The sequence below is a fragment of the Bubalus bubalis genome, chromosome 8 (genome assembly GCF_019923935.1).
Source record: "Bubalus bubalis isolate 160015118507 breed Murrah chromosome 8, NDDB_SH_1, whole genome shotgun sequence".
Lineage (NCBI taxonomy): Eukaryota > Metazoa > Chordata > Mammalia > Artiodactyla > Bovidae > Bubalus > Bubalus bubalis.
In genome coordinates this window covers 116,606,657-116,617,637 of record NC_059164.1, presented here as the reverse complement: position 1 = coordinate 116,617,637, position 10,981 = coordinate 116,606,657, and positions in this window count along the sequence as shown.

Sequence of the window (10,981 nt, the reverse complement as noted above, 5' to 3'; positions counted from 1 at the left end):
GAGGCCTGCCTTCCCAGTAGGAGAGGAAGCTGGAGGGGGCCCTGGGTTCCAGCCTGGGCACCCAGACAGCAGCAAGTGACCCTCTGTGGTTCCTGCCCTTCTGTTCTGCTCTCGTTACCGACCCTCCTGAGCCGGTGCCCAGCCCAGGGTCTCCTGCCCGGTGTCATTAGAGCCAGGAGAACGAGACGGAGCTCAATCAGCAGCGGAGGAGAGCTCCGTCCTCTGATGGAAGGGCCGGAGGTGCCAGTCCGGCTCCAGGGCACTCACTCCCCCACCAGGGAGCGGACAGGCGGCCTTATCGGGTCTGCTCAGGGCTCCCCTGGGGGCTCAGACGGTCAAGTATCTATGTGCTTGTAATGCAGCAGACCTGGGTTCAATCCCTGGGTCGGGAAGATGCCATGGAAAAGGGAGTAGCAACCCACTCCAGCATTCTTGCCTGGAGAATCCCGTGGACAGAGGACCCTGGTGGGCTACAGTCCGTGGAGTCGCAAAGCTGAGCGACTAACACTTTCACTTTCAGGGGCAGGGGGCGGGGCTCTCGGGGGCGGGGCTCTCGGGGGCGGGGCTCTCGGGGGCGGGGCTCTCGGGGGCGGGGCTCCTGCTCCAGATGGCAGCGCCGCGCCCAGCGCCTCTGCACACGGCCCTCTGCCGCCGCCATCTTGAGTCGTGGTGCCGTGTGCAGTGTCTGCACACGGCCCTGAGTGGGGTGCCCGACCGCAGCCATTTCTTAACAGAAACTCTCATCTGAAGGGTGGGGTGCGGGGCAAGGCCTCTGCATGCGGCCCGCTGTGAGCAAGTGGAATCACAGGAAACACCAGGAAGAAAATTGTGTTTATATATAAACACACATATATGTAAAAAAAAAAAAAGATTTCTTTTTATTACCCAGATTCTATATTTATCTCTCAGGCATTGATAATGGGCTCTGCTGGTGAAGCAGCTGCAAGGGTGCAAGACGAAGCTTATGAGGGAGGCTGTGTGTACAGGCCTGTGTGTGTTCATGTGGGCACACGCGCGTGTGTGTACACGTGCATGTGTTCTGGCTGGGCCTTCCTGCATCAGCAGAGAGAAGCTTAGTTCCCCAAGAGAAGCTGTGGATTCGGCGGGGCTGCAAAGAGGCTCTCTTACAAAGTCTGGGTTGGTTTGTGGATGTTGGCAGAGCTGGGTGGGCGGGTGGACCGGGCCGGAGGGATGGGAGTAATTGGCCACATGAAAGACGCTAGTCATTGGCTCTCCCTGTGCAGAGCGGCCGCAAACGCCCTGTGGATTATTATATGGAGGGAATGAATTTTAAAAATTTATGCTTCCCGTGTTCTTCTCTTCATCACGTAGTCCTTTAAATATATCCTCAGCAGGCAATCTGAAATATTTAAGAGGATCATTCTTGATTAAAATCCAATAAAAGGTGGGGGTCGCCTTCCACATACAACAGGCACTGCCTCACCCGAGGCGGGAGTTGGGGGCTCCCACGTGGGCCTCCCTTGTGCTCCTCTCTTCGATGCAGCCCACCCCCCAGGTCCATCCCTTGAGTCAGGACTCCTGGCGTGCCCCTTCACTTGGGAGGTCTGTACTGGGCCCCAGGACAGGGTCCTGTTTCCTGGGGTCCCCCGCTGTCTGCTCTGTGAGCGGCTGGCGCGATCAGGCCACTAGGCGGTTTGGGTGGTGGTCTCTGGAGTCCACTGTGCCCAGCCCGCCTGCGGTCTACTGCCTGGACCCAACGCACAGGCACCTTGGACGCCCGGGGCCCTTTCCGAAGATCAGCACTCAGACCTGCACCTGGACACCCAGCATCTGTAGGCGAGACTGCCCATGTGCCAGGGAAAATCGTTTTTGTCGCTTCCTTTGAGACGGGACCTGCGTTTACATGAAGCACTCTTTTAAGTAACATCCTGTAGTGTCTTGTCCAGCGGCTGCACTGCGCTGACGTCTTGGTGGTGGGAGGCTCTGCTCTTTTGCTGCTTTGAAATTGTGAAAAGCACTTGAACTGACTGGTACCTCCCAGGGCCCAGGAGAGCCCTTGCAGCCTGAAAAATGGAATAGAGACAAATTAAATGATAATATCGCACCTGCTCCGATCTGCAATTTAGACTCTTAATGAGAAAACAATGAAGGGCTTCGCCTTTCTGCTGTGTTGGAAGCGCTCATTGCAGTTGTTCAGGTTAGAGGGAAAACCCCTCTCCTCCCCCAGCCTTTGCGGTGTGGGCCCAGTGTAGACGGTTCCCCCATCCCCAGGGTCAGGGCGCTCCTTGGGTCTGGCGGGGCATCTGAGTCCCTGCAGAGAACAGCAGAGGAGCCGCCTCCTGGAAATACTGGCCCAGAAGCTCGGTGTCCACCCGCGAGCCCCGGAGAGCTCTCAGCGTCCACTCCATGGCAGGCGATCTGGAGAGTGAGGCTGTCTGCAGTGTGCCCCAGGTGCAGCCCATGTTCTAGAAGATTCTAAGAGGAGGAAAGGCCTCTGGGGGCAGGGAGTGATCTCTGCCACAGCCCCCGAGGAGCCGCTACTGTCCAACAGCCGCTCCTGAGGGGACGTCCCCCCAGCTCAGTCACACCCCAACACCAGGCTTCGCTGAGCTTCCCTTGGACCAGGGTCCCATCAGAAAGGGCTGAAGGGAGCTTGTCCCTGCCCATGGGCAACCCTTTGCCAGAGAGGCACCCAGGACAGGTTCCTGGGGCCTGTAGACAGCATTTGGGGGCCCTGTGCCTTTCCCAGAGAGCTCTCTCTGTGTTCTCAGGGGCTTCCATGGACCCTAGTGGCTGAGAGCCACCGTTACCCGTCAGGCTTGGCCAGGTCCCGTCATCCCCCTGCTCCGGGTCTGTCCTTGGCTGCAAAGGGCAAAGCTGTGCAGTGACACAGCAGCGACGTGAGCAGAAAGCCAAGCTGGAGTCTGGGGGGACCGACCAGGCGTCATGAGCCCCTCCCCTCTGGCACTGCGGGAGCCCCTCCCCAGTCGTTGGTGTGCGGGAAGAATTCCCAGCCTTTTCTCTGTGTTTTCCCCTTACTAATATGATCTCCAGCTGTTTACTTCCATGAACGAAAAACAAGTTCATTTTCCTTCATTAATGTGCCTGCTTCCAGAGCGACTCATTTAGGATTCATTCTGGCAGAGGCTGCAGCATCTGTTACCGTTTTTACCTGGGCCCCACGGGCAAAGGTTCTTACCTTGCCGGCTTCAGAGGGTCGTGCACAAGCGTCTACTCTCTCCTCCCCGGTTGTCGGCAGCAGGCAGGAGCCGCTGGGAATTAACGGAGGCCCCGTTCCCCCGCCAGGTCAAACAGCCAGATTTGGCAGCCCGAGACACCTGAAGGCAGGTGTGCCGGCCTGGCGGGGGCCCTGGTACCCCTTCCCTTCGTTACTGAATCCTGACGATGCCCACTGCACTGATTCCTCCCAACTGAGTCCTCAACGCGGGGCTTAGGTGAGAATCTGCTTTCCTCCTGGGACTCGGGGGTGCCCGGGCGCTCCTGCAGACCCTGGTAACCCATTGAAGGGAGTCAGTTTGCAGCATGGCTCGGCAGCTGGTTAAAACCAGGCAGGCTGTGAGGTGGCCCGATTGCAGTCTGGGTGGATCCGGTGTTTCTTTCCACTGCATAAAGAACTTGACTTTCTGCTGGTTTATGTTTTGGCCGCTGAAGTGTCATCCCTTTCTCAAACTCTCATTTTCAACAATCTGGCAAGCCAAGCTCCAGCCCCAGCCCCTGTAACCTCAGTGAATAAATTGCCAGGAGCTCCATCCAGTTTGTGTGCAGATTAAGACACAGAATGGGATACATACATTTTTTTTTTTTTTAGCATCAAATTCCCGTTGAGATTTGCCTTTAAAAAAGTACCTCTAAGCCTCCAGTTGGTCTTTGATGAGGAGTGGGCTGGGTCGGGGGTGCGGGGGATGCGGAGGAGAACGCAGGTGCCGCAGTGGCCACTAGGGGGCCCTGGCGCCGCTCAGCGGGAATCTCCACGTTATCCGGAATGAGCCCTGCGCCTCCACCCGGGGCCTTGCAGCCAGCGACCCGGGGTCAGCAGGGATCCTGGGGGATGTGTCTGTGGAGGTGACCGGGTTCCAGGCGGGGTGCAGGGGTGTGAAGTGATGGAGGCAGTCTTGGACAGGAACCCCTTTCTCCTCAAATGCAGCCCCCCAGGGGTCCGGGAAAGCCCACGCTCCACGGAGCTCGCTGACCACGGACAAAACAGGGTCACTCCTGGGGTCAGCCACGGGCAGGTCTGAGAAGCAGAGGCGGGCCCTGCCCAGATGGGCCTATAGCAGTGGGAAGTAATTTCCCGGGAGGTGGGTCCTGGGACATCAGAAATCTACGTTGGCTTGGTAGGAGACAGGGGGAAGGGTGGATCTTTCTGGAACACGGGGTCTGAGGAAGCAGGGTCCCCTTCTCTTCCCCAGGTGTGTGCTGGGGGGCAGGCAGGGGGGTCCTAGGGTTCGGGCACTGGTGTGGGGTCGGCGCTGCCGGGTACACAGGTGGCGGATCTGTGCTTCCGTCCCTGAGGCTGTACCCCTGGGGACACTGGGCACATCTGGGGACATTCTTCATTGGAAAGGAGGAGCTAGGCAGAGGCCTGAGATGCTTGCCAATACCCTGCAGGGCCCAGGGCGGCCCACGGCTAACGGGTCCCTGGGCCCCCTGTCTAGTGCTGAGGCTGGGGAGTCCCGATCCAGGGGGGATGTCCTGACGTTGGGTCCCCAGGGCTGGGAGGGCACTGGGGCTGCGTTCCAGACACCCCTCGTCTGGGCAGGGGGCACAGTGCCCTCACCCTTCGGCTCTGGGCACTGGATTTGCCCCTTTAAGGCAATGGCACCCCACTCCAGTACTCTTGCCTGGAACATCCCATGGACAGAGGAGCCTGGTAGGCTGCAGTCCATGGGGTCGCTAAGAGTCGGACACGACTGAGCAACTTCACTTTCACTTTTCACTTTCATGCACTGGGGAAGGAAATGGCAACCCACTCCAGGGTTCTTGCCTGGAGAATCCCAGGGATAGGGGAGCCTGGTGGGCTACCGTCTATGGGGTGGCACAGAGTCAGACACGACTGAGGCGACTTAGCAGCAGCAGCAGCAGCACCACCTGGACCCCTCCCTGCCTTCGCCCCTCAGGTACCTATGGGCACCTGCTCTGTGCCAGGCTGGGCGAGAGGAGTGCCCACTGGGTCCTTGTCAGGAAACGAGGCATTCTACACAATTGGGCCGTTGGACACAGACCTCCGGAGGGAAGGTCCCTCCATCTCGGAGACCCTCTGGGTCTGTGATCCCGGGCCCTCATGCAGGACCTGGGACAAAGCTGGTCAAATGGATCAGCCGCAGGCCCCTCTGTGTGGCCGCCGGGCTGGGGGAGCTGGCCCGAGGCACCCTGGACGGGCGTCTCTGCCTCAGCACTCTCTGGGAAGTGAGCAGGGTTCCAAGTTGGAGCCTAAGAAGTAGGTTTGAGACAGGGTCTGGCTGAGCCTCTGTCCCCACGGCCTGGAAACGGGTCAGAACCTCGTGGTCACTGTGCCTGTCTCTCCCCTCGCCTTGCTCTGTCTCTCCACTGCACACCCCCTCACTAAGCCCTGTCTTGCCCTCCCCTGCAGCGGAAAGGGCTACAGGCTATTCCCTGTCTGGGGACGAACACTCCCAGCAGACTCCACATCTTTGGGACAGCCCCCCTCTGGCCCACCATGTGGCCCCTGAACTGGTTGAAGTCATTGGGCCTAAAGTGAAGAACTAAAGAGCCTCTTGATGAAAGTGAAAGAGGAGAGTGAAAAAGTTGGCTTAAAGCTCAAAATTCAGAAAACTAAGATCATGGCATCCGGTGAGACTTCATGGCAAGCAGATGGGAAAACAGTGGAAACAGTGACAGACTATTATTTTGGGCTCCAAAATCACTGCAGATGGGACTGCAGCCATGAAATTAAAAGACACTTGCTCCTTGGAAGAAAAGTTATGACCAATCTAAACAGCATGTTAAAAAGCAGAGACGTTACTTTGCCAACAAAGGTCTGTCTAGTCAAAGCTATAGTTTTTCCAGTAGTCATGTGTGGATGTGATAGTTGGACTATAAAGAAAGCTGAGCACAGAAAAATTGATGCTTTTGAACTGTGGTGTTGGAAAAGACTCTTGAGAGTCCCTTGGACTGCAAGGAGATCCAGCCAGTCCATCCTAAAAGAAATCAGTCCTGAATATTCATTGGAAGGACTGATACTGAAGCTGAAATTCCAATACTTTGGCCACCTGATGCAAAGAACTGACTCATTTGAAAAGACCCTGATGCTGGGAAAGATTGAGGGCAGGGGGAGAAGGGGACGACAGAGGATGAGATGGCTGGATGGCATCACCGACTTCATGGACATGAGTTTGAGCAAGCTCCAGGAGCCAGTGATGGACAGGGAGGCCTGGCGTGCTGCAGTCCATGGGGTTGCAAATTGTCGAGACACGACTGAGCGACTGAACTGAACTGAACTGCTGGTGCAGGGACCAGGGCCGAGGGGCTGCGTGTGAGCTGTAGGGCAGCGTTGGGAGCCTGGTTGTGTGGGTTCTCAGCTGTAGGTCCTGAACAGTGGGTGGGGCTCTCTTGAGCTGGGGCAGCCTGTTCCCAGAGGTCTGAGCGCTGATCACCCAGGCTGGCCGGCCCCACTGCTGGCCCTGCTCTGTGGGATGGAGCCCGGCCAGCGGCAGTGGGGGCTGGAGACAGCCCCCTGGGTCAGCGGGCAGAGGGGGGGTCTTGCTCCCCCTTTGGAAGAAGCCCCCCTTTCTCGGCCTGAAGCCTGTTGGAACCAACACATCTCCGCTGCTACAGGAGAGAGCGGTCCTCTGCCCTCCCAATGTGCTCGGCCCCTCCTCCCCTGCACTGGGGAGGCTGGGGCTCTCTCCAGAGGGTACCCCATAAAGCACGGTCCACTCAGGGGAGGACACAGAACTGGCTTCCTGGTCTACCTCTGTCACAATTTGTTGGAAAACCGTAATGAAAATTGCATGCAGAAATACAATCAAGGTGACTTTTTTCATTTAACTTATGTGGAGCGCAAACATCAGAGCGATTAATGACCAGGCTGGCACGAGTGATTTTCAGCGCTTGATCTGGATATTCCTGAGTATGTCGGCTATCTCCCGCGTGGCATAACGTTGATTGTTCTCAATCAATGTCTTGATTTGGTTGCTATCAACTTCAGCTGGTTTACCTGCTCCTGGAGCATTGTCCAGCGAGACGTCTCCAGCACAAAGCTTTGCAAACCGCTTTTGACGTGTTCCACCAGTCACAGCGCCTTCTCCATACACTGCACAGAGCTGCTTTTTCTGCATTTCAGTTGCGTTTTTACCTTTAGTGAAATAATAAAGCATAATATGCTGAAAATGTTGCTTTTTTCCTTCCGTCTTTAAATTAAAATGGCCACACAAAAATTCACCACTTCTGATAGGTTTTTTAAATGCTGATACGGCAGCTGTCGCAATACAATCTAACAAAATTGTTTCGGACGAAGTTAAAGACAACCAAGGGCTGCTGGAGTCGCCTTACGGAAGAACCCAAATGAGCGTTTGGCCAACCCCAGTACCTTAAAAACAAACAAAGCAAAAAACCCCAAACCACGCCTGGGTATAATTCTGAATGAACCAACGATTATGGGGTTGACTTCAGTCACTGACTGTAGTCAAGTAGCTGGAAATACCAGCCCCCGCCCTGGACAGCCAGAGGGCACCACGTGAGCAGCTGACAGCGCGTGTTCCTGAGTCTCACACTTTTTCTCCCTTAATATAAGTGGTTAAGTTGGCCAGGCATTCGATCTTGATTACTGGTCCCTGAGCTCTAGGGCTTAAGGACTCCTTGATGTAGGTTGGCCTGGGTTCTGAAGACTGTTTTAAAGTTAATGTGACTGAGCAGATGCGGTCTGTAGAGGCGTTTCCGTGAAACCGGGCTGTGCGTCAGTCCTTTCAAGCTTGAAGTCCAGGTGCTCGCTGTGTTCTTCGTTCTGTCTGCTCTTGGCTCCCAGGTTTTCATCTACGCTCAGAATCTGTTGAGCTGCTCTCACTGCTCTCCTTTGGACCTGTGGTCACCACTTAGACTGTCGGGATTCTAACCCCGGCTCTGCCCTTTGCTGTGCTTCCTTAGGCAAGTTACCTGTCTGCCCCGTGCCCTGTTTCCTAATCTTGAAATGCGACCAGGCTCCACTTTATCAGGTGTGCTGTTCAGTCACTCAGGCATGTCCGATTCTTTGTGACCCCGTGGACTGCAGCACGCCAGGCTTCCCTGTCCTTCACCATCTCCCAGAGCTTGCTCACACTCATATCCAGTGAGTTGGTGATGCCATCCCACCATCTCATCCTCTGTCGTCCCCTTCTCCCCCTGCCCTCCATCTTTCCCAGCATCAGGGTTTTTTCTAATGAGTCGGCTCTTTGCATCCGGTGGCCAAAGGATTGGAGTTTCAGCCTCAGCATCAGTCCTTCCAATGTATATACAGGACTGATTTCCTCTAGGATGGACTGGTTGGATCTCCTTGCTGTCCAAGGTTCTCTCTAGAGTCTTCTCCAATGCCACATTTCAAAAGCATCAGGTTATTGTGAGGGTTGAACGAGATGATACAGACTGAGTGCTAACAGTGACCGGCACACATCCAGGCCCCAGTAGATCCTCTATGAGTGTGCTGGTCATTATGACCTCTGTGCTGGCCACTCCATGGTCACTTGGAGTGACCCATGGCTTTAGGTGAGGGCTTCATCATCAGCATGAGTGTGTGGATCTGTCAGGCTCCAGAGCAAACACCCGTGTGTCCCTGGGTGCTCAGTGGTGAGGAGGCCCTGGCTCCCCACCCACCAAGCTTTTCATGCACTTTGTGGCTTCTCCGCTTTCTCTGAGATTGTTGATTGCATAACAGAGCGTGTGGCTGGTAGCATGGTCCCAGGCAGGTTCTGTTCTTCACAACGCTTAGGAGGAGGGGAGGTTAGAGGTGCTTCATTCTGCTTCGTCCAGAGCCCTTGGTTTAGATCTGATTTTTCTTTGGTCTGTTCCCACTGTTTGACTTTCAGCTAAAGATGTAACAGAAACACCCTACTGCTCGATTCCTCCGTCCATTTGCTCATTGATTCTGCAGACGTAGACTGATTATCTATGCTAAGTAGTGTAATAGTGTATTGTATTTATATCACTGAAGGGTCTGTCCTGGTGATTTTTCTTAAAACTAAGAGCTGCTCCAAAGAAGAACTGAAATGTTTACTTCCAGTGACAGACAGCTTCATCAGCTTATAGACAATCTACTGCGTATTAATACTCAGCCTTTGTACATAAGACTTGGGAACCCAGAGAGAGACATACAGAACTGGGACTCAGACACTTCAGGGCATGAAGGGAGAGATACTAGCAATTACGCTGAGAAAACAGGCAGGAGCTGGGACTGTCCCAGGAAGCCAGAACATACAGTCCCCTGAACAGAAAGACAGAGTGAGCATCTTAATACACAAGCAGGCCCTACAAGTGAGAAATAGTCACAACTAAAGAACACACGAAGATCCTCCGGAGGAGGGCAGGCAACCCACTCCAGTATTTTTGCCTGGAGAATCCCCAGGGACAGAGGAGCCTGGCGGGCTACAGTCCACGGGGTCGCAGCAGACGTGACTGAGTGAGCACAAAGATCAAACAACTGGGGAAAGCGGGTGGCACGGTGGTAAAGAACCCGCCTGCCCATGCAGGAGACCCAGGAGACTCGGGTTCAGTCCCTGGGTTGAGAAGGTCCCGGGGATCTTGGCTAGACAGGCTCGGCTTGCCCAGTCTCCTGTTGAGCAGTCACCTCCTCAGCTGTGATGAGGAAGTGGGGAAGGGGAGGGTGTGGGCGGTTCCTGAGATAATCCCCTCGACTGTGATCATGTGCCCAGTAATAAAAGAGCATTCCAGCCCTGTGTCCCCATGGTCGGGCGGAACGTCTGTGGGTCCCTGGGCAGCTGTGGGGCAGGAGGAGAGGGATTGGCTGCCAAGTCTGGACTGAGCCCGGGCTGAGGGCCCCCAGGGGAGGGAGCCCTGGCCTCTGTTTTCCCCATTTTACTTGTTCAAGTCAGCTGCCTAAGGACCAGTTGCACAGAGGAGATTAACTGAGCTTCTCAGCAGGAGAATTCGACCCTGGGTGTTGAAATCCTACCTGGTTAGTGCTGATTTTAATCTCAACCAATTAAGTTTTCAAAGCCCAGCAAACTCTTCCTTGTTGACTAAGTACAGCCTCTTAGTTCCACTTGGTTTACCGGGTGGCATTCTCCCACCTGGCTCTCTTCCCTCCCTGAGAAATAAAGTGGGCCCACACAAGAGAGACTTCCAAATAAGAAATCTGGCAGAGTCAACTCTGTGGCAAATACTTCTGCTGTGTTCAGCTGTCTGTAGTGCAGCCTGGATAGCCCACCTTAGGGCGGGGTGGATGGCTCGAATCAGATTTCAACATGGTGGGGGTTGGTGGTTTAGTCGCTCAGTCGTGTCCGACTCTTTGTGAACCTAAGGACCATAGCCCGCCAGGCTCCTCTGTCCATGGGATTCTCCAGGCAAGGATACTGGAATGCATTGCTATTTCCTTCTCCGGGGTATCTTCCTGACCCAGGATTGAACCTGTGTCTCCTGTATTGCAGGCGGATTCTTCACCGCTGAGCCACAAGAGACTCCCAGATTTCAACAAAGTGTACAGAAAAAGAAGCTCTCCAAGTTCAGATGAAATGATTGAATACATAGGACATCCATTTATGCCTCTGGAGAAGTAAGAGCTGTAGAAAACCAAAGAAAATGGCAGAGATTTGTTGTTTCCGGTTCTGGAGGCCAAGATCTCATGTCCAGGTGTAGGACCACCCTCCCTCTGAAGGCCCAGGGCTCCTGTGCTTGGGACAGCCTCCGGCGTTCCTCGGGGCCAATCCTTTGTCCTCAGAGGAGTCCTCCCTGCCCCCTCCACCTGGTCTGTGTCCACCGTCCCCAGCCAGGGCTTGACCCCGGGGCCCAGCCATGAAAGCGCCCAGTCCCAGCCGCTGGACCACCAGGGAAG